The sequence below is a fragment of the Scyliorhinus torazame genome, chromosome 7 (genome assembly GCF_047496885.1).
Source record: "Scyliorhinus torazame isolate Kashiwa2021f chromosome 7, sScyTor2.1, whole genome shotgun sequence".
NCBI classification, from domain to species: Eukaryota; Metazoa; Chordata; class Chondrichthyes; order Carcharhiniformes; family Scyliorhinidae; genus Scyliorhinus; species Scyliorhinus torazame.
This window is the reverse complement of record NC_092713.1, coordinates 285,493,947-285,521,671: the sequence shown is the minus strand read 5'-3', so window position 1 is coordinate 285,521,671 and position 27,725 is coordinate 285,493,947. Positions and strand designations below refer to the sequence as shown.

Below are 27,725 nucleotides of genomic sequence, written 5' to 3'. Positions count from 1 at the left end.
GGTGAGGGACTGACCACTGAATCACAGGAAACATCAAATATCAAGAATCAGCAGATGATTTTTAATAGCGGGGTAAGCCCAATTGTGATTAACCCTGTCCTCACTTGACAATGAATCAGGATAAGGAGCTTTGGAGGGTGATACTGACTCACAGATCAGAAGCACACCCAAGTTTGACCTCTGGCCCATGCTGAATTTGCAAAAACGGTATACACCAACAAGCAGTGTTTTGCAAAGTGAGATCAAAGAAGGAATGAATGATGAACAATTCTGCGGTTGATCTGTATAATAATTAATAATAACAATATTTATTGTCACAAGTAGGCTTACATTGCAATGAAGTTACCGTGAAAAGTCCCTAGTCGCCACATTCCGGCGCCTGTTCGGGTACACTGAGGAAGAATTTAGAATGCCCAAATTGCCTAACAGCGCGTCTTTCGGGCCTAGTGGGAGGAAGCCGGAGCACCCGGAGGAAATCCGCGCAGACATGGGGCGAACGTGCAGACTCCGCACAGACAGCGACAGTAATTCAAGTCACTCCTACATTTTAAATATCAAAATAAGGATCCCACTGAAGCAAAACCAACAGTTACAAAAGTTATTTGTCCCTATGTGATATTGTTTTACAAAGAGGCTATATCACTGCTTTTTGGAACTTTGAACAGACATGCATAAAGACTTTACAAATAACTCATAGGTAGACGGAGTGAGTTACCACCTAATTGAAAAATATTTATATAAAATTACCCATTTAAGAACAAACAAACAAAGAACAAAGAAATGTACAGCACAGGAACAGGCCCTTCGGCCCTCCAAGCCCGTGCCGACCATGCTGCCCGACTAAACTACAATCTTCTACACTTCCTGGGTCCGTATCCTTCTATTCCCATCCTATTCATGTATTTGTCAAGATGCCCCTTAAATGTCACTATCGTCCCTGCTTCCACCACCTCCTCCGGTAGCGAGTTCCAGGCACCCACTACCCTCTGCGTAAAAAACTTGCCTCGTACATCTACTCTAAACCTTGCCCCTCTCACCTTAAACCTATGCCCCCTAGTAATTGACCCCTCTACCCTGGGGAAAAGCCTCTGACTATCCACTCTGTCTATGCCCCTCATCATTTTGTATACCTCTATCAGGTCTCCCCTCAACCTCCTTCGGTTTTCAAATTGTATCGGAATCCACAAGAATAATTCTTGTGCAATTTCGAAGAACATAAAATTGATCAGGGAGAGCCACCAAAACACACCCCTGTGGTGTCCCAACTCTTTCACTATAACAAGTTGCATTTTAAGTGTATTTAGTCTTTTGCTCCTATGACCCTTTGCACAGTATCATGCCAGGCACTTATCACCTTTTAAGTTAAAATGTTCTTTCCAATGCCTATTTCAATTTGATTTTTCACTAACTTAATTTTGCTGACTAGATTACCTCATGGTTAAATTTGAAGTATTGCGGTTTTATTAGGTAAGTTCCATTTAATTTATCTCACTGAGGAAAGCCTTATACTCTCTGTGTTGTGGATTTGACTGCTTGCTTTTCAAGAGTAGGAGAACAGTCTTTCTAAAATCTTTTCCCTGACCAATGTGAAGCTGGTTGTTGTCCCTCAGATACACCTGTGCTGTTTTCTCTATTCCGCTTTTTAAGTTCTTGCCATAAAGCAATTAAGTGAAATATTTCTTACAATTAGTGGATGCAAACTCACGGTCAGGAAATAGTTTCCTGATCGATACTTCTGGCATGCAATGGAAGCACAGGAACAGAATATGCACCTTTCGGAGCTCTATCAGCAATATTCAGTCTTTTACAATCACAAATTCACACAAATAAATAATAACATCATATAACAATGTCAGAAATTCATAGTTCATGAAGTTTTATTTAAAAAATAAATAAACCTCACAATTGATCCCGAGAAGCGGTGAACTGGATTTTCAGTGGTAAAGTGTGAATAGCTGCAAAAATAAATTGATTCCTGATCAACAATTTCTTCTTAAGCATTAAAAAAAAATGAATTGTGACGATGGGTGTGAGGAATCACAAGTGTTGCTGATTACAGATGGGCCTGTCTATGAGCAATTCTCAATAGAACAGATGACACTTAACAAATGTTTTAAACTTAAAAACCTGCAACCATCCATGTACCCGCCTGGTGTGAAGTAAACATGTGCAACTGAAGTTTTGGAGGTAGGTAAGTCTTCCAAGTTATAAAAATAAAGCCTAACATGTACCACCTATGCAGGTTTGGCTCACTGTTCAATTCCTTGTGTTTGTTAACAGTGAGGGAATGGGCAATGAGTCTGATAACACTGCCGGGAGCAGGGGTGAAGTGAGAAGATTCTATGTCAGCATCGGAAAAAAGGATTTAAAAACAACAAAAGGCAATTAAATGGCTAACTGCAATCACATTATTGCAAAATACATAAATAATTCAAACTACTACTTTGAACATTAGAAATTTTATTTCACAGGGGACAAAATGGTAAATGTTAAACATTTTCAGAAAGGGAATTTGTGGGAACTCAGTGACCACATTATCTATTCAACTGGTGAGCTTACATTAGCAAAACATATAATAAATGTTGACATGGGAATTTCTGAGAGGAACATGTTGACACAAAAAAATTGTGAGAATGGCTTGTCAATAGGAAGTCACGTTGCGTAGAGCGAAAGTGATCTTGGATGTTTATTATTTTTAATAAGATGCAGATCTGTATCTACAGGAGCTTTGCAATTATGATCTTTTGCTGATGTGCCAAAGGTATTGTGTTTCTTGTCGTTGGAATTTTGCTGATGTGAAGAAGTAATTCCATTCAGTTAGTACATGGTGTCATCCCAGTGAAATTTGATCACAGGAGGATTTCTGGAATTTAAAGAGCCACTAACTTCAAAAAGTCTTTGGCAAATATTTGATCAATGTTCACCAAATACTGCTGTGCTTTGACAGAAATGGTATTGAATCATGTCACTGCATTGCAACAACATCATTATGGTGAGAATGACAAGCACATTTTATTTTTGTTCTTCCTGTTCCAGAACTAAGCCATCACTTTTCCAATCTTCAGGAGATCACTGGAAAATAAAACTTCATATAGATTATGGTACATAGTAGTTATTCCAATGCTGTCATCTACTCAAGGGGTCATGTGCACTGGATATCTGGGATCATGTTACAGTCTGTACTCTGAGGGGTTCAGGTGCAGTCATACGTTTGTTGAATCTTGAGATGGGATTAGGACCCTGAAATTGCTTTAGGGTATCTACTATTTTTTTAACATGGCAAACAGACACACATATACTGCAAAATTCAATGCACCAATATCATGATCAGACTCTTGCTCTTGACAATGTTTTATTTTGTGATATGTTTCCTTTTTGTTTGTATTCTTTTACATGTACAGATGTTCCTCTGTTTAAGAAGGGTAGCAAGGATAATCCCGGGAACTACAGGCCGGTGAGCCTTACTTCAGTGGTAGGGAAATTACTGGAGAGAATTCTTCGAGACAGGATCTACTCCCATTTGGAAGCAAATGGACGTATTAGTGAGAGGCAGCATGGTTTTGTGAAGGGGAGGTCGTGTCTCACTAACTTGATAGAGTTTTTCGAGGAGGTCACTAAGATGATTGATGCAGGTAGGGGTGTGGATGTTGTCTATATGGACTTCAGTAAGGCCTTTGACAAGGTCCCTCATGGTAGACTAGTACAAAAGGTGAAGTCACATGGGATCAGGGGTGAGCTGGCAAGGTGGATACAGAACTGGCTAGGCCATAGAAGGCAGAGAGTAGCAATGGAAGGATGCTTTTCTCATTGGAGGGCTGTGACCAGTGGTGTTCCACAGGGATCAGTGCTGGGACCTTTGCTCTTTGTAGTATATATAAATGATTTGGAGGAAAATGTAACTGGTCTGATTAGTAAGTTTGCAGACGACACAAAGGTTGGTGGAATTGTGGATAGCGATGAGGACTGTCGGAGGATACAGCAGGATTTAGATTGTTTGGAGACTTGGGCGGAGAGATGGCAGATGGAGTTTAATCCGGACAAATGTGAGGTAATGCATTTTGGAAGGTCTAATGCAGGTAGGGAATATACAGTGAATGGTAGAACCCTCAAGAGCATTGAAAGTCAAAGAGATCTAGGAGTACAGGTCCACAGGTCATTGAAAGGGGCAACACAGGTGGAGAAGGTAGTCAAGAAGGCATACGGCATGCTTGCCTTCATTGGCCGGGGCATTGAGTATAAGAATTGGCAAGTCATGTTGCAGCTGTATAGAACCTTAGTTAGGCCACACTTGGAGTATAGTGTTCAATTCTGGTCGCCACACTACCAGAAGGATGTGGAGGCTTTAGAGAGGGTGCAGAAGAGATTTACCAGAATGTTGCCTGGTATGGAGGGCATTAGCTATGAGGAGCGGTTGAATAAACTCAGTTTGTTCTCACTGGAACGAAGGAGGTTGAGGGGAGACCTGATAGAGGTATACAAAATTATGAGGGGCATAGACAGAGTGGATAGTCAGAGGCTTTTCCCCAGGGTAGAGGGGTCAATTACTAGGGGGCATAGGTTTAAGGTGAGAGGGGCAAGGTTTAGAGTAGATGTACGAGGCAAGTTTTTTACGCAGAGGGTAGTGGGTACCTGGAACTCGCTACCGGTGGAGGTGGTGGAAGCAGGGACAATCGTGACATTTAAGGGGCATCTTGACAAATACATGAATAGGATGGGAATAGAGGGATACGGACCCAGGAAGTGTAGAAGATTGTAGTTTAGTCGGGCAGCATGGTCGGCACGGGCTTGGAGGGCCGAAGGGCCTGTTCCTGTGCTGTACATTTCTTTGTTCTTTGTTCTTTGTTTGTTCTATGTGAATATTCAAGTCTCATAATATTTCCATTTACTTCCATGCCTATATGATTCACACTCAGATCATTTCCAATTTTAAGATCAATAGCTTACTCCAGTTATACTCAACCACATTATCCAGAATGTTGAAGGAAATTCATGAGTCATTTGTAATGTCTAAAATATTTCTGAATCAGTGGGAATATTAAGGATTTGTATATGATTCTTGGTCGCATGGACCATTTTGAGTAAATAGGGGCACCCAGTGTCAGAAGGATCGGATAAAGGGTGGGATGCTTTGGTTCCTCAGCCATGTGTTTCTTGATGGTGCGCCCTTCGTTGGTGGCGGGATTCCATACTCCCACCACTTGTCAATGGGATTTTCCATCGAAGCCACCCACACCGCATGGAAACCCTCAGGGGTCCGCTGCCAGCGGGAATAGAGAATCCCAACGGCCGGAGAATTCCGTCCAAAATCGGTGAATGGCAGTAACAAACGATGAATGGCAGTAACAATGACGGATAAATTCAGCATGGACAATTGCAATGCGATGCACACTAGCAGGAAAAAGTAGCATCAAACATGCACTGTTGATGGTATAGCATGGTTAAAGGGAAAGGGCATCCTCAATCTCGAAGAAGTTGTATTGGAATTGAAATGATTCGCTCTCCACTGATGTTGCCAGACCTGCTGAATTTTTCCAGCACTTTCTCTTTATATTTCAGATGTCCAGCACCCGCAGTATTTTGTTTTTGTCGATATACTGCAACCCTACAATATGAAGAGTGATATTTCTCCTTCCATAAAGTTGTTTACAGTACTGTTGAATGTCCATATTAGCATTTTTTAAAATTCATTCATGGATGTGGGTGTGATTGTCAAAGGGTGGGATTCTCCATTGCATTGGGAACTCTGCTACTGGCGGTGGGCGGCAGAGAATCCAGCATCGGCCCGAAAACAGGATGTTCCAGTCCCCTGCTTGCGTCGGGATCGAAGTTCACGTAACAGCCAGCGAGAGGATGCAAATAGATTATTAAGACGCATATTATGAACGGGCTGGGCACCATATTCTCCGGGCCCTCATGAATCTTGTGGGCGGGAATTGGTGCAGGTCTTGACAAGCATGGTCCTGACAGAGTGGACCTTGAAGTAACTCTTTGGGGAGTTGCCCCCAAAGTCCATCAGCAGGTCACCCACCCCTCCCACAATGCAAACCTGCCCTCTCCTCCCCCACCAGACCTCCCACTAGCCCCCCCACCAGAGACACCCTAATTAAAGAGACCCCCACTAGCGACCCTCTAATTAAAGAGACCTCCACCAGTGACACCCCATAAGAGAGACCCCTGTCTGGAAGCTTTAAAACACCTGTCTGGTGAGCTTTAAAACTCAGCTGTGCAATACACCTGCTGGCTCAGTCACACAAGGCAGCATGTGTCAATTCCTGGAAAGAGAAAACCAGAAATCTGGGTGTATACCCTCCCAGATCTTTGATCTGCAAGCCATTCATTAATTTCTTTGTAATATTGATTTTACTAGGCTGTGATTTATAGCATAGCATTGTTCCACTCATCTCCCTTCATGCCTGAGTGACATTGAAGTAGTCAGCTGTGAAACTAACCACAATATTTATAAACATCATGATTGACATCTCCTGGACCAAAACAAAGTGAGTTAAGTGCTTTCTGTTAGTTTCACAGCTGACTATTTCAAAGATCGTCAAATATTTGTGTGGTTGAGGACTGGAAATTGTTTCCTGATTTGTGCTCCCAGCATGAGTGCAAATCAGGTGCAATTCAGCTCTGGGAAGAAAACATGAGGCTGGATTCTCCGATTTTGCGGCTAAATGCCGATGTGGAAAAAGTGGTGTTTTACGATGCCAAAATCGGCTCTGGACCCTCACCAATTTTGGAACTGTTGAGGGGCTAGCAGCGGTGCAAGGTAAAACCCCTGGCTCCCGCAACAAAAACAGCCAGAGAATGGCCGGGTCCGTGGCCGCGCATGCTCTTGGCTACGACCTGTCGCGGTTGCACCGTAAAACATGGTGACGGCCATGCGCAGGCCTGACCTGCCAGATAGTGCCCCCCTGGATCTCCCCTCCCAACTCTGGACCACCCCCCCACCAGGCCCCCAGCCCACTCCGAAGCCCCGTCGACCAACGGCACGGCTCCCCTCCCCCTCCCCCGACAGTGGCGGCACAGTCCGCAACTGTCATGCCCGGTTGACAAAAACTGAGAGCACAAATGATCTGTGCTGTCATGAACTCGGCCTATCGGCGGGGGAGGGGGGGGGGCATCAGGTGACGTCCTGAGGCCATCACAACGGCGTGCGCCGTACTCCCTGATTATGCCATTTTGGAGGGGGCAGAGCATCTATGATTCGGTCATAAAAAGGGATTCTCCACCCGATCTCCGATTACGATATCAGTGTTGGGCAATGGAGAATCCCGCCCATGGTCTCCCAAGTGGAGAATCCTGCCTAAGGTCAGCATATATTAGCCATTCCTAATATCCTTGAACAGGCGATGGTGAGACACTTTCTTGAACTGGTACAATCTGTATGGTGAAGGTATTCCCACAGTGTTGTGAGGTAGGGTGTTCTAGGATTTAGATTCAGTAACCAAGAATGGAGATATACTGCCAAGTCATAAGAATATAAGAACTAGGAGCAGGAGTAGTCAAGTCAGCCCCTCGAGCGCGCTCCACTACTCAATACAATCATTGCTGACATTATCTCAGCCTCATCGCCATCTTCCTGCCCATTCCCCATAATCCTTCATCCTGCTACTAATTAAAAACCTATCTATCGCCTCCTTAAAGTTGTTTAGTGTTCCAGTGTCTACTACACTATGGGGGAGAGAATTCCACAGATTCACAATCCTTTGAATAAAGTAATTCCTCCTTATTTCTGTTTTAATTCTGCTATCCTTTAGCCTAAAACCATGGTGTCTTGTTCTAGAATGTCCAACAAGGGGAACTGTCCCCTTTAGCGTCTTACATACCTCAATTAGATCTCCTCTCATTCTTAAGAACTCCAGTGAGTATAGGCGTACACTGCTCAATCTCTTCATAAGACCAGTCCTTTATCCCTGAAATCAATCTACCTACAATGCATTTGCATCCTTCCTCAAGTAAGCGCACCAAATCTGAGCACAGTATTCCAGATGTTATCTCACTGCCCAATTGCAACAGCACCTCCCTGCTTTTGTACTCTCATTCCATGAGCATTGAATGCACCTGCATACTACCTTTCTGAGATCCATGCACAAAGATCCCTCTGAACCAAAGTATTTTGAAGTTTCTCTCCATTTACATAATAAGTTGCTGTTTTATTCCTCCAATCAAAATGGATAACCTCACATTTATCCATGTTAAATTCTATCTGCCAAATTTTGGCCCATGCACCAAACCTATCCATACTCATTTGTAAATTGCCTATTCCCTTGTTTTCCCACCTGTTTTATCCAAAATGTTGGCTATAGTACATTCTATCCTTGTGTCCAGGTTATTAATATAGATTGTAAATAGTTGGGGCCCAAGGAACAAACACTGTGGCACACCACTAGTTATATCTTGCCAACCGGAAAAAGACTAATTTACCTGCTTTCTGTTGGTTATCCAATCCTCTCTCCAAGCTAATATATTACCCCCAATCTGATGTGATCTTACCTTTTGTATTAACCTTTCGTGTGGTACCTTATGAAATGCCTTCTGTAAGTTCAGTTATGCAATATCTACAGAATGCCCATTATCCACTTTGCCTGTTACATCTTCAAAGAACTCCAACAATTAGTCAAACACATTTACCCTTCATAAAACCATGCTGACTCTGGTGGATTGTGTTTTGACTTTCCAAATGTCCCATTTTTAATTCCTTAATAATAAATTCCAACAATTTCTCAACAACAGACGTTAAACTCAACTGTCTGTAGTTTCCTATTTTCTGCCCTTCTCCCTTTTTGAACAAGGCATTTTTCAAATCCACTGGAACCTTTACAGGATCCAGGGAATTTTGAAATATTATAACCAATGCCTCCACTATCTCTGTTGCCACTTCCTATAAAATTCTTTGATGTATGCTATCAGGCCCTGGGGACTTGACTGCCTTCAATCCCAATAGTTTGCTCAATACCTTTTCCCTAGTGATGGCAATTGTTTTAAGTTCCTCCTTTTCAACAACCTCTGCATTACCTGGTACTATTGGGATGGCTCTGGTGGAAACAAGCAAAATATTGATTTAGTGTCTCTGCCATTTCTGAATTCCCCATTATTAACTCCCCAGTCTCGTCCTCTAAGGGACCATTCTTGATTTTAGCTATTCTCTTTATGTACTTATAAAATCTTTTAGAGCCTTATAGAGTAGCAATGGTTTGTGACTTGGAGATGTGTTTCTATGCTGCCTGGGCTCCTCTAGAAGGAGGCACAGGTTTGGGAGGTGATGTTGAAGAAACCATCAGACCCTTTATCTATACACACTGTGCTGTCCTAGAAAAATTGAAATACATTAGTGCATTACAAATCATTTTTTATCCCAGAGACGATGAGCAGGAGTTGGGAAATTTCCCAGCTCGACTTACCTCCCAAGAAAGAAACTGGCAGCAAACACAGGGTTTTTGTTCTGGGGGCTGATAAAAGACAGACTGTTTAAAAGGTCTGTCTCAATTCTCTAGGACATCATCCCCATTGTAATAATGGCAGAAAAACAATAGCCCTTTAATCCTCGCAGCTCACATCCACTCACTCACGAGACAATCTATATGCCTCGTCCATGCAAACACATGCCATCTCATGCCCTCCACCAACTCCCCATGTCACCGTATGCCCTCCTTGCCAATCTATGGCACATACATACCCATTTACTCTCTATCTGTCATGCAGAATCAATTGACCCTATGACCATGATCGGATGTGTGAATAAGCTTGAAAAAAAATCAGTCATTCATTCAAATTTTTCTACTTTCTTAAAAACTAGAGGCTGAGAAAAGTTTGAATAATCAAGACCCTTTAAAGCATCAACATCAGAATCTGCAAGCATTTGACACCTCTCTGCCTTGTGTAAATAAAAATAGTGCAGTTGACTGAATAGATCACAGAGCAAGAGCTGTCAATCAAGCAATGGGGCACAGCTGCTTCACAGACTAATGGATGGCTGGGTGTCCAGCCATTCCTCCATATGCAGCCCTGGCTGAGAGCCCAGAGATCTATTGGCCTGCTGAAACAGCTGTACCCTGCAGAAAATATTATTTGATTGACAGTGTTCGCTCTGTGATCTGTTCTCTCAATTGCATAATATTTATTCACACAAGAAAAAGAGGACTCAAGTGCTTGCACTTTCGGCTGTTTATATTTTAAAAAGTCTGATTGGCACTTTTATAGGATTGTAGTAAAAACAGTTTTTTAAAGAAAGTAGAAAGCTATGAATGAATGACTGCTTTTTTGAAGGATTGTCACATATTGTTGGTGTACGGTGCATTGATTATGTAGAGAATGTGTAGTTTGTAATTGGTCTTCCAAGTGACACGAAGGGTACAGGGTCCACGGGAGAGGGCATTGCTTGGCATAAAGAGTATGAGAGACCAAGGGTGTTGGGGGGGGGGGGGGGCATGGTTTGTCACGAGGACATGTGCAATATTATTTTTACTTATTGTTCAAAATGTTCCCCGATCCAGACTATGGCTCATGACACAACTCAAGGGCCGAGAACCACAAGTTCTTTGAAAGTTGGCCTGACTCCATTAAAGTTGTAGGTCACCTGGTCATGTCTATACCTGCTACAGAGCCGGTCAGGCCAGGAGTGCAGTGTGTGGACTTGTGACCAGCATCAGCCCATAAATCTGCGTGGGTCTCCTCCGGGTCCTCCGGTTTCTCCCACAGTCCAAAGATGTGCAGGTTAGGTGGATTGGCCACACTAAATTGCCCTTAGTGTCCAACAAGGTGGGGTGGGGTTACTGAGTTACGGGAATAGGGTAGAGGTGTGGGCTTGGGTAGGGTGTTCTTTTCAAGGGCCAGTGCAGACTAGATGGGGTGAATAGCCTCCTTCTGCACTGTAAATTCTATGTTCTATGATAAACTTAGGAGATGTACAAGGCAAGTTTTTTACACAGAGGTTAGTGGGTGCCTGGAACCCGCTGCCTGAGGAGGTGGTGGAAGCAGGGACGATAGTGACATTTAAGGGGCATCTTGACAAATACATGAATAGGATGGGAAGAGAGGGATACGGACCCTGGAAGTGTAGAAGATTGTAGTTTAGACGGGCAGCATGGTCGGCACAGACTTGGAGCGCCGAAGGGTCTGTTCCTGTTCTGTACTTTTCTTTGTTCTTTGTTTGTAACCTGCACTGATGAAAATATCCCGTTGCCATTTTTACATCACCACAGAGTGTTGCCAATTGTAATACTATCCCACCAGCGTCGCCAATAATGTTGCTCTTTAGAGTCGCAAATATGATACTGAGGCTCATTTTATGATATGTTATGTCCCTACAGCGTCGCCAATACTGTGGGTGTTTCTATTTCGCTTACTGAACCACAAGGCTTTCCCGTACATCGGTCAAATGACCACACAACCAGTTAGTCAGTTCAAGTTCAAAGATGATTTATTTACACACAAGGGTTATTTTGGCATGCAAGCATAATATACTACAAGTTAAACTACACCTATCAACTACTAATAACCTATACTTAACTTCAGGCGACCGGCGCTGTGCAGATTGATAAGGCCTTTATCTTGATCTCACGTGACTGGTTTGAAGGAGTGGCTCTGTCTCTGCTGGGCTCATCCGTCAGGTATCGATCGTTGGTCTTGAACTTGGCTGTCTGGTCGTTATGCTGCAGTTGGGCTGGCACAGGCTGGATCCAAAAGAGGCTGGTACAGGCCGGGCAGCATGGTAGCATTGTGGATAGCACAATTGTTTCACAGCTCCAGGGTCCCAGGTTCGATTCCGGCTTGGGTCACTGTCTGTGCGGAGTCTGCACATCCTCCCCGTGTGTGCGTGGGTTTCCTCCGGGTGCTCCGGTTTCCTCCCGCAGTTCAAAGATGTGCAGGTTAGGTGGATTGGCCATGATAAATTGCCCTTAGTGTCCAAAATTGCCCTTAGTGTTGGGTGGGGTTACTGGGTTATGGGGATAGGGTGGTGGTGTGGACCTTGGGTAGGGTGCTCTTTCCAAGAGCCAGTGCAGACTCGATGGGCCGAATGGCCTCCTTTTGCACTGTAAATTCTATGAAATCACAAATTACTAATTTTGAACGGGTCACGATAAAACATTTCACTATTAAACATTTAACTTATCGGCACAATTGAATCTCTAACTAACACTATCTAAACTACTCTTATGCTGCTGGTAAATATCAAAAAGAACGTATGTACAGCACAAAAATTTTAAAACAGCAGCATTGCATTTCTACTTAATCCAGCAAAGTTTACAGAGGTACATGGTTATAATTCTTACAGCAGGTAATTCGGTTTTGTTGAATGCCGAAAAAGGGGGCTCGAACTTTATATATCGGGGAGCGGGAGGCTTTTGCTCACCATTTACGGAGTCGGAGTGTCTGAATGACACTGCAGATTATTGCAATTGCTAGAAGGGCCTCTACTGTGTATGAAAGGGGGTTCCAATTGGCAATGTTTTCGCACCAAGTGGCTGTTTCAGTGTCTATCTCTATGTGGTGTAGTGTGCGGGCTAGGGGTGACCTGCTGTATGGTAGTGTTCGGGGCTAGTGTGGTGTACATTAAAATAGTCCATTGCGCACGCAGTTGTAGGAGTACAGCGATGATCAAAACGTATGCCAGTGGTCCTTGCTTCATCTTGTCTTCTTCCGAGTTCCATGTGATCCTGGGGGTGCAAGCATAATATCTGTTATTATCTTCGGTTAATATCTCGTTTTACTTGTCTTTCTCTCCTTAATCCAATTTCCCATTATGATCGTCACCATGTGTGACTCCCTCATTTTTTTTTAAATAACATCTTGAGAGACAAGAAATACCAATTTTTAAAGTACAGAGACTCCCGCAGCTTGTGGTCGATGCGGGGAGTGGGCGGACAATTTCTCCATCCAGTCTTTCTTTACTGCAATCATTGATGGTTGAGGCTCAACTTAACCAACCGAATTTTAGGGCGGCCAGTTTTTAAAAGTTTCTCCGTCCCAGGGTCCTGACGTAGTTCGCGTGTAGCAGCATATGTGGCAACCAAGTGTGTCAAACGTGTAAATAGCAGGTGGGGAATGACCTGAGGGTCACGGAAGGTAAAGGGATGAGTGTACAGAGCGTGGCAAAGGGCATTCTTTAAACCACAATAAAAGAGCAGAGAAGGGAAAACTAAGACCTGCCAAAGACAGTGAAAAGTGTAAATAACCATTCCAGAGTACTCAAAGTGACGGGAACATGGGTTGCATGTGGGCCGCGGCAGGGCAAGAATGGGTGGAATCCCCAGGTAGGGCGGTGATCAGTGCCGTTGCTCCACTACCCAAGCTTAACTGACCGGATGCATGTGGGGTCCTCAGGGCGGAGATTAGTGCCGTTACTCCCTACCTGGGTGACTGAAAGGAACGGAAAGAATTTGTAGTCATATGAGATCCAACAATTGTACCTTTAACGGCCATTGGTCAGTAAATTGCGTCTGTGTCTCTGTGAGAAGCGTGACTATGAGTGTATCAAGAAATTGGGTGTCAGGCCGACATCAATTAAAACCATGTGACAAGAAGAAAAGAAGAAGGAAAAAGGTGGGCAGGCTCCATCAGAAATTAGGACACCTTAATACTTAGGCGGTGTCACTTTCTCATCATCTGGCCATCTCAGGGTTCTGTACCAAACAGCGTTGTAAAAGGATTACTGAAATGAGAGTCAGAATCTGAATCATCACCATCTCCCGGTTGCCAGACTCGTGTCTGCCGTTTTTGTGCCGTGGCCGCGTGGGCCGTCGTAGGATCTGAATCGTCATGTCTTACCAGTCTACAAGAGTTGTCGCGGTGCCAAAGGGGGGTTCGTTTGTCGTGAGGCGTAGGGGTGGTGGCAGTGAAGGGCAATTACGGCCCCAGTAACCCAGAGAACTTCTTATAAAATTCCACTGGGAACCCATCAGGTCCCGGGGCATTGCCCGATTGCATCGCCCCCAGTCCCTCTATCACCTCCCCAAGCCCAATCGGGCCCCCCAGGGCCTCCACCAGCTCCTCATTTACCTTTGGGAACTCTAACCTCCCCAGGAATTGATTAATGCCCTCCTCCTCAACCGGGGGTTCCAACTCGTACAGCTGGCTATAAAATTCCCGGAACACTTCATTCACCATCCCCGGGTCCGTACCGTCTTCCCCCTCAAATCCTTTATTTTCTCTATTTCTAAAAAGGTACATTTCTAACAACCTCATTGAGCTCTCACTCATACATACTAGATACAGGGGGGTAAACTTTTTTGCGGGCATCGCTGGATAGGCCAGCATTTATTGTCCATCCCTAATTGTTCTTGAACTGAGTGGCTTGCAAGGCCATTTCAGAGGGCATGTAAGAGTCAACCACATTGCAGTGGCTCTGGAGTCACATGTAGGCCCTGGCCATCTAAGGACAGCAAATTTCCTTCTCTAAAGGTCAGTCGTGAACCAGATAGGTTTTTGCAATAATCGACAATGGTTTCACGGTCTTCATTAGACTGCAATTCCAGATCGTTATTGAATTCAAATTTCACGATTTGCCGTGGTGGAATTCGAACCCTGGTCCCCAGAGCATTGCCCTGGGTCTCTGGATTACTAGTCCTGTGACAATACCATTACTACAGTGGTTAGGACTGCTGTCCCAGTGCCAGGGGCTAGGGTTCAATTCCCGCCCTGGGTCGCTGTCTGTGTGGAGTTTGTACGTTCTCCCTGTGTTGCATGGGTTTCAGAGGCTTTTCCCCGGGGTAGAGGGGTCAATTACTAGGGGGCATAGGTTTAAGGTGAGAGGGGCAAGGTTTAGAGTAGGTGTACGAGGCAAGTTTTTTTACGCAAAGGGTAGTGGGTGCCTGGAACTCGCTACCGGAGGAGGTAGTGGAAGCAGGGACGATAGTGACATTTAAGGGGCATCTTGACAAATACATGAATAGGATGAGAATAGAGGGATACGGACCCAGGAAGTGTAGAAGATTGTAGTTTAGTCGGGCAGCATGGTCGGCACGGGCTTGGAGGGCCGAAGGGCCTGTTCCTGTGCTGTACATTTCTTTGTTCTTTGTTGTACTGTCGTCGGATGGTGGCTGTGGAAGGGGAGGTAGGGGGGTGAAGATATCCTTGTCGTGGTTCCGGGGTTTGGGGCGACTGGGGGCAGAGAGATCGTACCATTGGTCATGGATAGTAATCACTTCGGGAAGGCTGTCACTGTCGTCAGAGTCAAGCTCAAGGTGGAAGGTTGCACCTGTGGGCGGAGACAAGGTCAGGTCTGTGGACATGCTGGCATGGCTGAGGGAGGGTTGGACGAGGTTGTTGATGGGTGGGGCAGAATCATCTCCTATTGCCAGAGAGATGTGGTGGGAGTGGCTACATTGGGTTCCATAAACTTTGAGTTGGTTGATGTGGAACCAACCAGTTTTCCCACTGGGGTATGTTATCTTGTACACGGAGGGGCTCACTTTGTCCGAAATGGAGTAGGGTCCTGCAAATTTGGGGAAGAGGAAAGAACTGGGGTTGTAAAGGAAAATCATTACTTGCTGACCGACTGTATACTCTACAGGGTGGACGGTTTTGTCAAAGCAGACTTTACTCTGCTTCCTTCTAGCACCTAGTCGGACAGCTGCAGCGAGCTGTGTTGGTTTAATATTTTCTGTGACTTGTTGGACTGCTTTTTCATGGGTGAGGTCGGTGACTGTGGGGCTTTCCAAATCGAGAAATCGAGACCTAATAAATATTCAATTCCCTTCATGGGCCGTCCGGTCATGAGTGTGTGGGGGGTGAAACCTATGGAACTGGATACGGTGTTCCGAATAAACATGAGAGCAAATGGGAGGACCATGCCCCATGTGGTATTGTCCTGTTGCACCATTTTTATAATGGTCGTTTTTAAAGTGCGATTCATTGTCTCAACAATGCCGCTGGATTGGGGGTGATATGCTATGTGAAAGTTTTGCTTGATTCCACAAATTGTTCGAACATTTTGCATGACTCTGCCAGTGAAGTGGGAACCTTGGTCTGACTCAATGCTGCGGGGGAGACCCCAGCGTGTAAATATCTCTTGGGTCAAAATCTTAGCTGTGGCCTTTGCTGTGTTTGTCCATGAGGGAAATGCTTCTCCCCATTTCGTAAAGGTGTCTATAACAACTAGCACGTACTTGAAACCATTTCTGCAAGGGGGGAGGGGGCCAATGTAGTCGAGTTGCAAATTTCTCCAGGGGCCATTAACAGGTCGGGTGTGGCGTAATTGTCCTTTCTTTGTGCATCGTTCCAGATTGTTTTGTGCGCAGATAAGACAATTCTCTGCATAATGTGTTACATCGGTTTTTAAATCGGGCCACCAACTCAATGGTCTTAAATGGGCAATGGTATTGTCTATCCCCTGATGTCCGTGTCCGTCATGAAACTGGTAAATGAGCTGATTTCTGTCCTGGGTGGGGACCACATATATTACTTCTTTTAAAACTATGCCGTCCTGGACCGTCAGTGCGTCCTTCCATTTATCATAGAGGGCTGGGAAGTTGCCGTCTAAAACCTGTTTGAGGGTGTCGTCTGCTTTTTGGGCCTGGGCTAGATCCTCAATATTGGTCTGGGAAACCTGGACTGAGTATATCGGTTCGCTCGCTGGGGGCTGCCAAAAGTGACCATGGCGTAATCCTGCCTTGGCTAAGGTGTCTGCCTTTACATTACCGGGTGGGGACGAACGATGATGGCTTCTCACTTTAATTATACCGTACATGCGGTCTGAGGCTGTCCTAAGAATATGCTTCAACAACGGGGCAGAGGGTAGGGGTTTTCCATCGGCTGAAACGTATCCTCTAGATTCCTACAGGGGCAGGAATTCTGTCAAGCTATTGCATACATATAGACTGCCCGAATGTATGTTTGCGGGGGTTGGGAAAGAATCTGGGTGTTGCACTACATATGCTATGGCTGCGTGTTGTGCTGCTTGTGAACCTAGGTGGCCAGGCAATTTTCAAGAGAAATCTTCTAATGCGTCCCTGCGCATCTTCTACATACATTCCACAACCAGTTATTCTCTTTCCATTTTCTATTGTGGAGGAACCATCTCCATAAATCTTTAAGTTTTGTCTGTGGTTTGGGAATCCGCAGGGATGTCTCGGATCGTGTCTTCAGGATACTTAAGGGGGAGGGCGAGCAGCCAGAAGTCGTGGTGCACATTGGTACCAACGACATAGGTAGGAAAAGGGGTGTGGAGGTAATAAACAAGTTTAGGGAGTTAGGCTGGAAGTTAAAAGCCAGGACAGACAGAGTTGTCATCTCTGGTTTGTTGCCGGTGCCACGTGATAGCGAGGCTAGGAATAGGGAGAGAGTGCAGCTGAACACGTGGCTGCAGGAATGGTGTAGGAGGGAGGGCTTCAGGTATTTGGATAATTGGAGCGCATTCTGGGGGAGGTGGGACCTGTACAAGCAGGACGGGTTGCATCTGAACCAGAGGGGCACCAATATCCTGGGAGGGAGGTTTTCTAGTACTCTTCGGGAGGGTTTAAACTAATTTGGCAGGGGAATGGGAACCGGATTTGTAGTCCAGCAACTAAGGTAGCCAATATTCAGGACGCCAAAGCGTGTAATGAGGCAGTGGGGAAGGGAACACTGACAAAGGAGAGTACTTGCAGGCACGGAGATGGGTTGAAGTGTGTATACTTCAATGCAAGAAGCATCAGGAATAAGGTGGGTGAACTTAAGGCATGGATCGGTACTTGGGACTACGATGTGGTGGCCATCACGGAAACTTGGATAGAAGAGGGGCAGAAATGGTTGTTGGAGGTCCCTGGTTATAGATGTTTCAATAAGATTAGGGAGGGTGGTAAAAGAGGTGGGGGCGTGGCATTGTTAATTAGAGATAGTGTAACAGCTGCAGAAAGGCAGTTCGAGGAGTATCACCCTAATGAGGTAGTATGGGTTGAAGTCAGAAATAGGAAAGGAGCAGTCACCTTGTTAGGAGTTTTCTATAGGCCCCCCAATAGTAGCAGAGATGTGGAGGAACAGATTGGGAAACAGATTTTGGAAAGGTGCAGAAGTCACAGGGTAGTAGTCATGGGTGACTTTAACTTCCCAAACATTGAGTGGAAACTCTTTAGATCAAATAGCTTGGATGGGATGGTGTTTGTGCAGTGTGTCCAGGAAGCTTTTCTAACACAGTATGTAGATTGTCCGACCAGAGGAGGGGCAATATTGGATTTAGTACTTGGTAATGAACCAGGGCAAGTGATAGATTGGTTAGTGGGGGAGCATTTTGGAGATAGTGACCACAATTCTGTGACTTTCACTTTAGTAATGGAGAGGGATAGGTGCGTGCAACAGGGCAAGGTTTACAATTGGGGGAAGGGTAAATACGATGTCGTCAGACAAGAATTGAAGTGCATAAGTTGGGAACATAGGCTGTCAGGGAAGGACACAAGTGAAATGTGGAACTTGTTCAAGGAACAGGTACTACGTGTCCTTGATATGTATGTCCCTGTCAGGCAGGGAAGAGATGGTCGAGTGAGGGAACCATGGTTGACAAGAGAGGTTGAATGTCTTGTTAAGAGGAAAAAGGAGACTTATGTAAGGCTGAGGAAACAAGGTCCAGACAGGGCATTGGAGGGATACAAGGTAGCCAGGAGGGAACTGAAGAAAGGGATTAGGAGAGCTAAGAGAGGGCATGAACAATCTTTGGCGGGTAGGATCAAGGAAAACCCCAAGGCCTTTTACACATATGTGAGAAATATGAGAATGACTAGAGCGAGGTTAGGTCCGATCAAGGACAGTAGCGGGAGATTGTGTATTGAGTCTGAAGAGATAGGAGAGGTCTTGAACGAGTACCTTTCTTTTGTATTTACAAATGAGAGGGGCGATAATGTTGGAGAGGACAGTGTGAAACAGACTGGTAAGCTCGAGGAAATACTTGTTAGGAAGGAAGATGTGTTGGGCATTTTGAAAAACTTGAGGATAGACAAGTCCCCCGGACCTGACGGGATATATCCAAGGATTCTATGGGAAGCAAGAGATGAAATTGCAGAGCCGTTGGCAATGATCTTTTCGTCCACACTGTCAACAGGGGTGGTACCAGGGGATTGGAGAGTGGCAAATGTCGTGCCCCTGTTCAAAAAAGGGACTAGGGATAACCCTGGGAATTACAGGCCAGTTAGTCTTACTTCGGTGGTAGGCAAAGTAATGGAAAGGGTACTGAAGGATAGGATTTCTGAGCATCTGGAAAGACACTGCTTGATTAGGGATAGTCAGCACGGATTTGTGAGGGGTAGGTCTTGCCTTACAAATCTTATTGAATTCTTTGAGGAGGTGACCAAGCATGTGGATGAAGGTAAAGCAGTGGATGTAGTGTACATGGATTTTAGTAAGGCATTTGATAAGGTTCCCCATGGTAGGCTTCTGCAGAAAGTAAGGAGGCATGGGATAGTGGGAAATTTGGCCAGTTGGATAACGAACTGGCTAACCGATAGAAGTCAGAGAGTGGTGGTGGATGGCAAATATTCAGCCTGGATCCCAGTTACCAGTGGCGTACCGCAGGGATCAGTTCTGGGTCCTCTGCTGTTTGTGATTTTCATTAATGACTTGGATGAGGGAGTTGAAGGGTGGGTCAGTAAATTTGCAGACGATACGAAGATTGGTGGAGTTGTGGATAGTAAGGAGGGCTGTTGTCGGCTGCAAAGAGACATAGATAGGATGCAGAGCTGGGCTGAGAAGTGGCAGATGGAGTTTAACCCTGAAAAGTGTGAGGTTGTCCATTTTGGAAGGACAAATATGAATGCGGAATACAGGGTTAACAGTAGAGTTCTTGGCAATGTGGAGGAGCAGAGAGATCTTGGGGTCTAATGTTCATACATCTTTGAAAGTTGCCACTCAAGTGGATAGAGCTGTGAAGAAGGCCTATGGTGTGCTCGCATTCATTAACAGAGGGATTGAATTTAAGAGCCGTGAGGTGATGATGCAGCTGTACAAAACTTTGGTAAGGCCACATTTGGAGTACTGTGTACAGTTCTGGTCACCTCATTTTAGGAAGGATGTGGAAGCTTTGGAAAAGATGCAAAGAAGATTTACCAGGATGTTACCTGGAACGTAGAGTAGGTCTTACGAGAAAGGTTGAGGGTGCTAGGCCTTTTCTCATTAGAACGGAGAAGGACGAAGGGCGACTTGATAGAGGTTTATAAGATGATCAGGGGAATAGATAGAGTAGACAGTCAGAGACTTTTTCCCCGGGTGGAACAAACCATTACAAGGGGACATAAATTTAAGGTGAAAGGTGGAAGATATAGGAGGGATATCAGAGGTAGGTTCTTTACCCAGAGAGTAGTGGGGGCATGGAATGCACTGCCTGTGGAAGTAGTTGAATCGGAAACATTAGGGACCTTCAAGCAGCTATTGGATAGGTACATGGATTACGGTAAAATGATATAGTGCAGATTTATTTGTTCTTAAGGGCAGCACGGTCGCATTGTGGATAGCACAGTTGCTTCACAGCTCCAGGGTCCCAGGTTCGATTCCGGCTTGGGTCGCTGTCTGTGTGGAGTCTGCGCATCCTCCCCGTGTCTGCGTGGGTTTCCTCCGGGTGCTCCGGTTTCTTCCCACAGTCCAAAGATGTGCAGGGTAGGTGGATTGGCCATGATAGATTGCCCTTAGTGTCCAAAATTGCCCTTGGTGTTGGGTGGAGGTGTTGAGTTTGGGTGGGGTGTTCTTTCCAAGAGCCGGTGCAGACTCAGGGGGCCGAATGGCCTCCTTCTGCACTGTAAATTCAATGATAATCTATGATTAATCTAGGACAAAGGTTCGGCACAACATCGTGGGCCGAAGGGCCTGTTCTGTGCTGTATTTTCTATGTTCTATGTTTTACTGCCTGCATGTGGGTGTAGTGACCTTGAAATGTGGTGTTGGGCTGCTATGATCTGGCACTCATGTGGGGTCCCTGCATACTGAAGACTGTCGGCCAGGAATGTATGGGTCTTGGTACGTTTGACTGTAATGTCCCTCCCTTGTAACAGCAGTGTCCAGCGAGCAGCTCTGATTTGGCTGACTGAACCGTCCTTTAATCAAACAAGAGTTGCGTTGGGGTGTGCTCGGTTAAGATCATTACTGGGTTAAGGCCTGTGATGTACGCAAAATACTGTACTGCCGAAAAGACTGCAAGCAAGTGCCGCTCGCAGGCTGAGAATCCTTGCTCTACGAGGTCCAAAACTCTTGAGGCATCGGCTACGGGTCCTAAGCGATCATGTCTTTCCTGCAGGAGTACTGCTGATAGGGTTCGGTCGGTGGTTGCCACTTCGATGGCACAGGACGAGTGTGGGTCTGGAACTTGCAAAGCTGGGGCAGTGCCTAGGGCGCATTTTAATTCATCGATGGTGTCTATGTGCTGCGGAAACCATTCCCATGGGGCGTTCTTTTTAAGGGGTTCTGAGAGTGGGGCTGCTTTTGTGGCAGAACCATCTATATGACTGCGACAATATCCTACTAAACCTAGGAATGACCGGAGTGCAGTGACATTGTGGGGCAGGGGCAATTTAACGATTGATTTGATTTGTTTGTGATCAATTTCTCTCTTCCCATGGATGATATTGGTGCCTAAATAAAGAACCTTTTCTTTTAAGATCTGGGCTTTTTTGGGGTTGGCCTTGCATCCAATGGATTGCAAAAGACCTAGGGCGCGATTGTCCCAGCCCCACGCCGGAGAATCGCCGCAACCGCGCCATGCCGCCCCGGCGCCGGTGCGTGATTCTCCAAGGTGCGGAGAATCGCCGCCATTTGTGCCGGCGCGTTTGGCGCGGCGCCGGTTGTGGGCTGCCGATTCTCCGGCCCGGATGGGCTGAGCGACCGCGCGGAAACGGCAGAGTCCCGCCGGCACCGTTCACCCCTGCTTGCAGCCGGCGGGAACTCTGCACGTAGGGTCGGGGGGGCGGCCTGGGGGGCGGGGAACAGCACTCCTTCACCGTGGGGGGGGCCTTCGATGGGGTCTGGCCCACGATCAGGGCCCACCAATCGGTGGGCCGGCCTCTTCCCCCCCCCCGGGTCTACTTTGTTGCGCAGCCGGCCCCTGAACCCCCACCCCATGTTGCGTCAGGGCCGGCACGCTGAAGAAGTCCCCCGCGCATGCGCGGGTTGGTGCCGCTCCAACGCCGCTCCAGCGCCATGCTGGCCCCCTGTGGGGGCCAGAATCAGAAGTCCCCGTGCCCGTTTCACGCCGTCATGAACTGCGACAGCGTTCACGACGGCGCGAACACTTAGTCTCCATTTCGGAGAATCGCGCCCCTAGTAATTCCGAAGGAGCTGTACATGCTCCTCTTTTGTATCCGTCTGTAGGAGTAAGTCGTCCACATACTGTATGAGGCATTCGGGTCGGGAAAATTTGGAAAGTCCGTTGGCCAATTGTCGGTGGAAAATGGAGGGGGAGTTGTGGAATCCTTGCGGGAAGCATGTCCACGTGTACTGCTGCCCATGAAATGTAAACGCGAACTTATACTGACAGGCCTTGTCTAGCGGGATGGACCAAAAGCCATTGCTGATGTCCAGCACTGTGAAGTACTTTGCCTGTACTCCCTGCTTGAGCATGGTCTCGGGACTCGTGGCAATGGTGGGAGCTGCTGAAGGGGTTACCTTGTTAAGTTCTCCATAGTCGATCGTTAATTGCCATGAACCATTGGGTTTTCTTACGGGCCAAATTGGAGCATTATTTGTTGACGCTATGGGCCGAATTACTCCTTGGTCTAATAAACTATGAATAACTTTTGAAATCTCACCCTTGGCTTGCTGTGGGAAACTATATTGCTTCTGTGGCTTTGGATCGGGACCTGAAATTGTGACAGGACCTGGGATTTTCCCACAGTTGTATTTGTGTTGTGCGAACGAAGCCTTGTGTTTCACGAGGACCTCTCTAATTGTTTGCTCTGTACTAATAATTAGCGGATTAAACCAATAGTCTCCTACTGAGCAAATCCTATGTTCATAACCCCCTACTGTGAGGGTAGCGGGGGCCCTAGCTGCTTTGGCCATTCTCCATACACATTTATTCACTGGGTCAAAGTAAAGATTATGGGAGCTCATAAAATCAATTCCGAGAATGTGCTCGGCTGTTTGGGGCAAGTCGACTAAAACAACGGGGTTCCTGGTGCTTATGTTCCCTTTCTGAATATCTATGGAGGTTGTGATGTATCCCTGTTGTATGTGTCCGGTAAATCCACTAAGGGTGATGGTGTCTGTGGTGGGCCATTTGTCACGTTGAAACATGGTGGACGAGTTTAAAGTGGTCCGGGCTCCTCCTGTGTCCCAATGAAATTCAACTGGTTGTCCCCGGACTGTGCCTGTGACTACTGGTCTGCCTGATTGTCCCAGAGTGTGTCGCAGACCCAAGTTGGGGAGTCTGAACACCGTCAATCTGTGGAATTGACCGCTAAATCGTCTGAACGGGCGCTAACATTATGCATGGGCGTAATATTGTTCCTGGGTGGGGGGTTTGGTGGTTGGTGTCGGTGCTGGTTCAGGGGGTTCTGTCGGCATTGACGGGCGTAATGTCGCATGTGTCCACAATGGTAGCAACCTTGTGGTGCCTGTGCTCTGGGGTGCTGTCCCTCATGTCTACCCTCGTTTATCCATGCATCCTGGCTAGTCCAGACTGGGTGCATATTTGCTTCTATCTGTTCCTGATCTGCCTGTCGGTATAGGGTTTATTCCCATGCTCTGGAGAGTCATTTTAAAACCCAAACTTCATTATGTGTGTGGTCTGTGGGGTCATAATTCACACAAGCCTTTTGACCTGCTTCTGTGGCATGCGAGACTAAGGTGCGGGACCATTTAGTGGTGTCGTCCTCATTTAAGTGTGCACGGTTCAAATCCCCAAATACTGCTTTTAAAATGGATCCAAAGGCGACCTGCAAATGCGGCCGGATGCTCTCCCTTCTTTTGCCGACAATGGTTTAAACCTGCTACTGGATCTCCCTTGTTGTACCCGATTGCATCTAAAATGGCCGTTTTCATTTCCTGTAGGGTTCTTCCTGCTACATTCTGGGGTTAAGGCAAAGCTAATCTGACGGACTGGCTAAGGCTCATGACTATGAGTTTGACTCTTCTGTCTAGACCGTACATAACTTTCTGTTGGCGCACCTCCTCAAAGAAGCTGTACGGATCTGCGGTGGGCTGGAATGGAACAATTTTGCTGCAAGCATCTCTCAATTGGGTTATAGATAGTGGGGTGGTGTAAACAAAATCAGGCTCATCCTGATCCGATGACTTGCGTTGTGTGATAACCGGATTCATGGGGGTGTGTGCTGCCTGTGCAGTCGGTGGTGCGGGTGCTTTCCTTTTTGGGGCATGGGGGGCTCGATTCTGATTTCCTGTATCCTCTACATATCTCTGGGCGCTTTCATTTAATTCTTGCCAATCAGGGGCACCTTCCTCATTTAAATTTTGTCCAAAGGTATACCTCAATCCATTCTGCACTGAAAGCAGTAATTTCTCTATCTGTTGTCTGCATTTCGCATGGTCTACTGTGCACTGTCTCTTGTTCTGCTGTGGAGCGTTTGCAAAGCTGCTTTTAAATCCGCGCATTGACTCATTAACTGTGCTACCTGCTGTTCTGTCTCTTCTCTTACCAGGACTGCGCGCTATGTATCTTGGTAGGCTTTATTGTGCTGGGTCTGAAGGCTGCTAAGGTGAACTAAACAAGATTGGTGTGCATGTTTCACATCAGCCATCTCCTTATCCTTAGCTGCCAACTGTTCCCGGCGTTGCTCAATTATCCTTTCGCTTTCCCTATTGTTTCCCTCATTCTTTTTGTCTTTCTCAACTAACTGCCTGCGGAGCGTTTTCACGACCTCCTCTGTGCCTTGCAACTGTGCCAAACAGGACACTATTGCCATCGGCTTTCGGACTTTCGCTGCATTTTTCTTATGGACCTCAGTTAGGTTGTCCCATCAAGTTTGTCCTATGCTTCCTGGACCTGACTCATCATTTGCACAAATATTGGACCAATGGGGCCATCCTTTCCCCTTTCAATACTTCCTCAACTCTTCCTCCCATATGGGGCATTGCTCTGCTCTGTTGGTCGCTGCGACCTCGGGTTCCTGTGGGTTCATTAAACATTCCATCGCTTTTGTGGCCATTGCTTCTAATATATCTTTTTTTTCCTCCAATCTCGCATTTCCTACCGTTAATCTCTGTTTCCTATCGTTAATTTGGGACAGGGGGATAAAGCGGCATTTTGAACTGCGGGTATGGCCTAAGCTATTTTCCGGTTCACAATTCCCTCGATAGTTTTGACACAATCTAACGAGTTACCTTATATCCCTGTTAGTACGCGTGCAGGTTAGTACACACTTCCGAAATTCGGTGATTTGGACGATATGGGACTTGCACTTGTGGTTCTTTCTTTCTCTCGCAATTGGATTTCAAAGTTTTGTGGGTTCTCTCGGAGTGACAAAATCACTTCTAATTGAATCCCGTCAGAGGTCGCCAATAATGTTGCCAATCGGAATATTTTCCCACCAGCGTTGCCAATAATGTTGCTCTTTAGAGTCGCCAATATGATACTGAGGCTCTTTTTATGATATGATGTTATGTCCAACAGCGTCGCCAATACTGTGGGTGTTTCTATTTCTCGTACTGAACCACGAGGCTTTCCCGTATATCGATCAATGCGCGTATATCAAATGACCACACAACCAATTAGTCAGTTCAAGTTCAAAGATGGTTTATTTACACACAAGGGTTATTTTGACATGCAAGCACAATATACTACAAGTTAAACTACAATAACCTATACTTAACTTCAGGCGACCACTGCTATGCAGATTGATAAGGCCTTTATCTTGATCTCACGTGGCTGGTTTGAAGAAGTGGCTCTGTCTCTGCTGGGCTAATCTGTCAGATAGCGATCGTTGGTCTTGAACTTGGCTGTCTGGTCGTTATGCTGCAGTTGGGCTGGCACAGGCCGGATCCAAAAGAGGCTGGTACAGGCCGGGTCCAAAAGAGACTGAACACATGGCTGTGTCCTCTTTTATCCCTCTGGGATTCCGCGCTCTTTGGGGCGGTCCATGATTTTGGACCCAATAGTTCGACAGGGCTCTGATCACTGCCTTCGATTTTGGCCAATAAAGGGGCGGGTGCCATGGTGGCTGGGCGGGTCCTTAGCGGTCATTGACCTTGGCAGCTCTCTGAGTTAAGGGGGGTGACGCCGATCAGCCTGTGTCTGTATCGGTTTCTTGAGTGCAGTCCTATTATTCTGGGGAAATGGGCCTTCAGAATGCAAATGAGCGGGGGTTTCGATCAGGTCTAGCTACCTGCGTTTCAAATACACAGAAGCTCTGTATCTATCTGAGTCCTGGGTTGGCCATAATTCCCATGGTCCTTTGCAGGTGGCCATCTCAGATGGCTACAAGAGTCTGCCCAAGTCCTTGTAAATCCAGCACCAAATGTCGTCTCTGGTTCACTAATTTGATCCCATATTGGAGACCATAGCTAATTCACAAGTGAGAATAATGATCCATAATTTCATTTCATAGAATAGATGCCACCATTTTAAATGCAATCGTTAAAAAATGATCTTTCTAACTTGTAGTACTGATAATAACAGGACCTATAATGAGCCTGCTCATGACCGCACATTTGGCCACAAGAAAAAGACAGCTTTCTCTTTGTATTCTTCGCTCAATTTATCTTACCAATTGTCAGAGTCAAATCTTATTCTTGTTGCAATTGCCTTCCAGTGCACCCTGTACAAATGTTCTTAACATTAAAAAAAATACTCGAGGAACACAAAAATACCATTCATTTTCCTGGTTTGCCCTACAAAATAAGACAGTCACTGTACAGTTGATACCTTCTGTTCCTCACAGCTATCACAATCGCGGGTATGAGGGTAACAATACACTAAGGTGGGATTGTATGGTCTCTCTCCCCTTCATCATGCTGCATCATCGGTTACTGTGGGTACTACAGTGACGTGGGAAGGATGGTGACCTGTGTGTGTGCTGCCGATGGCAGATCACACACCCAGATCCCCAACCAGCTGTGTCTGGTGATCTTCCAGGTGGTAGGAATTCCTGCAGGAACGGTAAGGACAAGCTCCTTCGCCTGATAAGTAAATTTACATGTAATTTTGGAAATCGTTTTTTGAAGCATATGGTAAAGGTTTGTACGTTTCGAGGGATGCAATAAATAATTCATATTACTTTTAACTACTTGCATGTACTGAACTTCAGTCTACGCTTGCTTGAAGTAACTGTCAGATTCATAGGCTGAAAAGTACATCATTTGCCCACTTGGTTTAACATAGCCTTTATATGTGCTAAAAATAATCAGCATTTTAGTATGCATTGTAGTGTATTTACTGGGCTGAGACTGGTAGCTACATGGTGGGTTCCAGCCAGGCAGTAGCTTATTTACACTGCCTGCCAGGGTAGTGCTCAGTGCCTGCATGCAACCATTATATGAAAATACATTGAATGTTTGCATGGGAATCCAAGAGATCCCTGGGATCAACTGAAAATGCCTTTAAACCCGGTTTGATATTGCACTGGATCACATTCATATTGACATTTAACTGGCTGGCTGCTGCAAAGGGGTGTTACGCTGTTCTCAGCTGCTGTCAAGCCTGGACGAAACTTGAACGGCAACCTCTATATTACCACGAAATGGCAACCAGTTTACAGCTGCAATAAAATTGCAATATAAATGCATCCATAGAACCCCAGACATGGGCTGAGCAAGGGGAGATCATTTGGCCCATCATTCGTGTGACATATCATTGTTCGAACAATCCAAAACAACAA

At 45.9% G+C, this 27,725-nt stretch overlaps 1 protein-coding gene across 6 annotated transcripts in view; it reads left to right on the top strand.

Moving 5' to 3' along the window:
* The window catches only part of LOC140427083 (teneurin-2-like), a 3,867,843-nt gene that overhangs the window by 3,122,901 nt on the left and 717,217 nt on the right, over nt 1-27,725 (top strand). The window lies entirely within an intron of this gene.